Below are 6417 nucleotides of genomic sequence, written 5' to 3' on the forward strand. Positions count from 1 at the left end.
TATATGAAAAACTATATGCCAACAAATCAGACAGTCTGAAGGAAATTGATAAGTTCCTAGAAAAATGTGAACTACCAAAGCTGAAACAGGAAGAAATAGAAAATTGAAAAGACACAATCAGCAAAGAAATTTAATCATATCTGATAAATGGTTAGTAACCAAAATATATAAAGAACGTATAAAACTGAACACCCGAAAACAAATAATCCAGTTAAAAATTAGGCAGAAGACATGAATAGACATCTTTCCAAAGAAGACATACAGATGGCTAAAAGGCACCTGAAAAGATGCTCGACATCACTCATCATCAGGGAAATACAAATCAAAACTACAATGAGAGATCACCTCACACCAGTCAGAATGGCTAAAATTAACAACACAGGCATCAACAGTGGTTGGCAAGGATGCAGAGAAAGGAGAATATTCTTACACTGTTGGTGAGAATGCAAACTGGTGCAGCCACTCTGGAAAACAGTATGGAGATTCCTCAAAAAGTTGAAAAAATAGAACTACCCTATGACCCAGCAATTGCACTACTACATGTTTATCCAAAGGATACAAAAGTACTGATTTGAAGGGATACATGCACCCCGATGTTTCTAGCAGCATTAGCAATAATAGCCAAACTATGGAAAGAGTCAAATGGAGAAGAAGTGATCTATATCTGTATCTATATCTATTATCTATCTATCTATCATCTATCTATCTATCTATCTATCTATCTATCTATCTATCTATCTATCTATCTATCTATCTATATGAATGATGGGATGTTACACAACCATTAAACAGAATGAAATCTTTCCATTTGCAATGATGTGGATGGAGCTAGTGAGTATTAGGTTAAGTGAAATAAATCAGTCAGAGAAAGACAAATACCATATGATTTAACTCATATGTGGAATTTAAGAAACAAAACAGGTGAACATGGAGTGGAGGAGAAAGGGACTAACCAGAACACAGACTCTTAACTGTAGAAAACGAACTGAGGGTTACAGGAGGAGAGGTAGGTGGGGAGATCGGTTAAATGGGTGAGTAGTATTAAGAAGGGCACTTATGATGAGCACTGGGTGTTTATGGTATGTACGTAATGTATCACTATATTCTACATCTGCAACTAATATTATACTGTATATTAACTAACTGGAATTTAAATAAAAACTTGGGAAAAAAAGAATAATAAATAAATCTGGCCCTTTAGAGACAACTTTGGTTTTGATATTTGGAGATTTGGACAAAATTACTAAATAATTCAATTAAAATTAATGTTCAACAGTTTCATGAGTTGACATAAATAAAAAAATGGCATTTTCATTGGTAAATCAGTAAGGATTTTTTTTAATTCTTTTGATAACAGATATACATATGTACCTGGATAGACATTCATTCATTCATCAAATACACATGAATACTACGGTGAATAAGTCTCCTTTCTATGCCCTTTGTTTTGATCAGTGAATAACACAAACTCCCTGTCTCCATGGAGTTTAATTTGATTTGGGTTAGAGAGAGACAAAAAAAAAAAAAATGTTATCCTTGGTTCCTTTGTCAAACTGGAGTCTTAATTTTACCATTTTACCATAATTACATCTTAATTTTACCATTTCTCTTTCTTTGTAATTGATTAGTATTTTCTGGAAAGATACACTTAGTATTTGCAATATCCTGTTCCACACTGGGTTAGTTACATATTGTAGTGTAACAAATTACCCTAAAATACAGTGGCTTAAAACAACAAACATTGATTATCTTGTACAGTTTCTGAAGGTTAGGAAGCTAGATATGATTTAGCAGGATGGTTCGGTCTTAGTGCTCTCACAAGTTTATAGTCAAAATGTGGGTGCTCCAATAATCTAAAGGCTCAATTTGAACTCAAGAATTCAATTTTAAGATGCTTGACTTGCATCGTTGTTAGCAAGAAGCCTCAGCTCCACTCTGGTCAATGACAGATGACCTCATTTATGTGCCATGAGGGTCTGTCTACAGAGCTAAGTGTACTTATGACAGGACAGCTTTATTTTTTTTTTATTTCCAGATGTTAAAGGGATAATTTTTTTAGTTGAAATGAAATTGACATATACATTAGATTAATTTCAAGTATACAACATAAATCGATATTTGTATATATTACAAAAATTACCACAATAAATCTACTTAACATCTGTCGCCATACATAGGTACAAAATTCTTTCTTGTGATGAGAATTTTTAAGATGTACTCTCTTAAGATGTACTCTCTTAGCAACTTTCAAATATTCAGGACAGAATTATTATTATTATTATTATTATTATTATTATTAGGAAGGCTTATATAATCTGTGTTTTAAATGAGTCCTGAAAACTTTAGGCCACAAAAGTATGCAAATTCCTCTTTTTATTTCTTTCCCTTGCAAGTGGAAGCATTGCTAAGGGCTAAGAAGCTACTGGGGTCTGGCAGGCAAAAGCATGCTTGGAGAATGAGAAAGTGGCAATGAGGCCAAGGGTCAAGTAGGGGGAAGGACAGAGAAGGTGGCCAAGATGATCATAGGGTTGGGGGAACTGAGCAAACAAATAAGTACATTAGAGATAGTGGGAACAAATTTACAATTTTGGAAAATAAGAAGGCTAGACAATCCCTTGAGGTTTTGGATTTGTAGGTATTAATATAAACTTGTATTTTTTTATAATTAGTATAGTCAGACTTAGAAATAAATTTATATGTATTTATAAAAATGCACATGTGTGTATGAATATCTATGTTCTTTGTATTTGTGAATGCGTAGTGAAATTTAATGAAACATTCAGAAAAAGACACAGGAGAAGGGTAAAGTGAAAAACTGGATGCAGTAGTTATAGACAATTCTCAAATGTTTCTGATATAAAGAAGAACAGAAAAATGTAGGACTATCTGAAGGATGTTTGATGCAAATATTTGTTGTGTTTTAAATTGTAAGATATTCCAACATTTTTGCTGATGGGAACTGATCATGCAAGAAGAGAAAATAATGAGGATACAGAGAGAAATATCAATTGCTAAACTAGATGACAGTTGAAGAATTTAGTGCACAAGTAGAGAGGCTGGCATTACTCAGATACCAAGGACTGTTCCTCTGCAGTAAAGGAAAATTCAGATTTTAAGGAGAGACATTTTTGTTGTTGACAATGGAGAAGCTATTTTTTTAATTTGCAATTAAAAGAAATAGCAAAAATCCTTAAAGTACTCTTTCTAATTCCAGTACTCATATTTTTTAAAAACGTGTTGTTTAATTTTGGTACAGATTAACCCTAGATAAAGATTTTAACTTCCAACACTTGTCTTAATATACTTGTATATTTAATATAAGCTAAAAGACACTTGATTCTAGCAATGTGGTTATGTAGATATTTTGAAAGACAGTCAACAAAGAGCAAGTAAGTTATGGATAAAATATACCATTTGGTGCATTCCTAGGCTTTCTAAAAATGGAAGGTGTCTCTACACTTCCAAAAATGGAAGAAAGAAAAAATTAGAGAGGCTGGCAAATTACAGCCTTCAGACCAAATCTGCATTTCTATTTGTTTTTGTAAATAAATTTTATTTTAACAAAGTGACACACTTATTCACTTGCGTGTTGTTGTCTCTGTCTCCCTTCAAGCTATAGTGACAGAGCTGAATAGTTGCAATGATGACCATATAGCCTGCAAGTTGGAAATATTTACTATCTGTACCTTTACAGAAAAAAAAAACAAAACACAACAGTTGCAGGAAAGAAAGAACTTCAAAGAGTTTCTGTACGATTAGCATCCATTTCCCCCTATTATTAACCTCTTATACTTCAATGGTACTTTCATTACATATTAATGAATTGAAGTTGATACATTATTATTTGCTAAAGGTTATTCTTTATTAGAATTCTGTAGATGTTAGTCAAATTTACATCTAGGGTACCACATTATATTTAGGAGTCATGTGTCTTTAGACTCCTCTTAACTATGACGAGATTCTCAGATTTTCTCTGTTCTTGATGATCTTGATAAAACTGGAGCCTTGGTCAGGTATTTTTGTATTGTTCGTCCTTCAATTTGGTGTTATCTGATTTTTACAATTTTTTTTTTATTTTTTAAAGATTTTATTTATTTATTTATTTATTTATTTGACAGAGAGAGAGAGATCACAAGTAGGCAGAGAGGCAGGCAGAGACAGAGGGGGAAGTTGGCTCCCTGCTGAGCAGAGAGCCCAATGTGGGGCTTGATCCCAGGACCCTGAGACCATGACCTGAGCCGAAGGCAGAGGCTTAATCCACTGAGCCACCCAGGCATCACTGATTTTTTTTAATATTTTACTTATTTATCCATCATAGAGAGAGAGAGAGAGAGGTTGAGAAAGAGAGAGCATAAGCAGGGGGAGCAGCAGGCAGAGGGAGAAGCAGGTTTCCCACTGAGCAGGGATCCTGATGTGGGACTCAATCCCAGGATCCTGGGATCATGAGTTGAGTCAAAGGCAGATGATTAACCAACTGAGCCATCCAGGCATCCCTATCTGATGGTTTTTCTGTGGTTATACAATGGTTATAAGTTTTGGGGGAAAAGATCAGCAAGTTTAGAGACATTTTCATCATGTGCCAGAGGTATTTTCTATGAATGTGTCTTATCATTGAAGATGTTAACCCTGATCAACTAGTTGAGCTAGTATTTGCCAGGTTTCTCCACTGTAAAGTCACTCTCCCCTCCCCACTCTAGCCTTGACCCTTTCCATACTCTTTTGAAGTCATTATTGAATCCTATACTTAAGGGATGGAATGGGAGTTATACATAGCTAGAATTCTTCTGTATGGGATATTTATATATGTTCCCTCACATAACTATTTATTCAATTAATTTATATCAGCATGAATTTGTGGATATTTATTTTATACAGTGGGTTTTAATCTAGTACTATTTTATTTATTTTGTTGCCCAGATTGAATTCTCAGGTATTTTAGCCATATAAAGGAACTCTATGCCATGGTTCAAGTTATGTGCAGTTAAAACTGTCATAAATAAATGCTTACTAAGCACTTTCTGGTCTTAACATGGTATCAATCAGTTAGTCAGTCAACAAGCATTAGTGCTTTTAAATATCTAGCACTTGTCCTGAAGGCATCATTCTAGAGATTTAATTATTGGGAAACCTTAAACACTAAGGTAACCAGAAATTTCTAACTTTCCAGGATGCACAGAACCAAAGCTACAGTGGTTATACCTGCAGCCCCGCTACATGATGCTATCCAAGGCTCAGTTGTCTCTAGCTCACACAGACATGAAGCCCAGCTCAGGGAAGATGACAAAAAATCTCAGAGGGTTTGAAGTTCCTATCTGAATTTCAAACTAGATCCTAGTCTCTTTCTTTCTCCAAAAAAGTTACAAAGATTTCTGGACAAGCTATCAGGAAATGTGATTGATCTAAATTTCAGTCAGGCCAATTTGGAATACACTGGTTCACTAAAGAACTAAAGTCAGAGAGATACATGAGTTTATTCTTGTTTAGTTATACAATTGGCAACAGCCACTGTCAGTTCTACAAACTAGAAAATTAAAAAGCTTCTGTTATTATAAACTATAATGTTAAATGGAAAAATAATCAGAAAATTTAAAAATTATTCCCTTCAGAGATTGAAATTCTACTTCTCATCCCACCCCAAACAAATCTTAACTGTTTTTGAGACTTTCCAATTTTTACATGATGTATAACTATGTTACACATTTTTTAAAAATAACTCTGATTCTGAAAAATCATAATTACTGAACAGAGTGTTGAAAAATCCCAAGACTTTTCTCCAAGGTGTAAGAATACAAATCATATCAATTTATCCCTGGATTTGGCTTTTTAGCTTACTAATTAAAGATACAATATTCTACAAAAGGCACATAGTGTATTTTTCATGACCTTGTGTGTCTTCTGATTTAGAGAAAGGAAGCATTTAGTGTTATGATAAGCATAGTATAGAAAAGAAAATCACCAATAAGATATAGAAAAATAGGAGACATAAGCCAAAACAACATTGCTTAAATACAAAATAATAATTATTCTTCTCTTACTTTTGTTTTTGTTTTGTTTTACTGGCAAATATCACATTCTTTAATACTTTAGTTTACAGAGCTTACATTCCATACATTGCATATTGGACAGAAGGACCTCTACAGCATAAATGTTTCAGATTAGCTGAAGACATTCAAGCATAAATAGTACTCATTAGGATTATTTATACAACTGGAAATCAGTTCGGTTCTGCCCAAAATTTATATTAGACTAAGGTAAATTCCTAAGTGATTTTGCAGAAAATGAAAGAAAATCAAGAAGGAAATAATATTATAATTATGCCTCCAAATGTATTTATTCTTTAGTTTTTCTCCCACGGTCTCCAAAGTCCATGCAGAGTTATTAATATACATATTTATGCATATATGTGTATATAAATAT

The sequence above is a fragment of the Lutra lutra genome, chromosome 2 (assembly GCF_902655055.1).
Source record: "Lutra lutra chromosome 2, mLutLut1.2, whole genome shotgun sequence".
Classification (NCBI taxonomy): domain Eukaryota; kingdom Metazoa; phylum Chordata; class Mammalia; order Carnivora; family Mustelidae; genus Lutra; species Lutra lutra.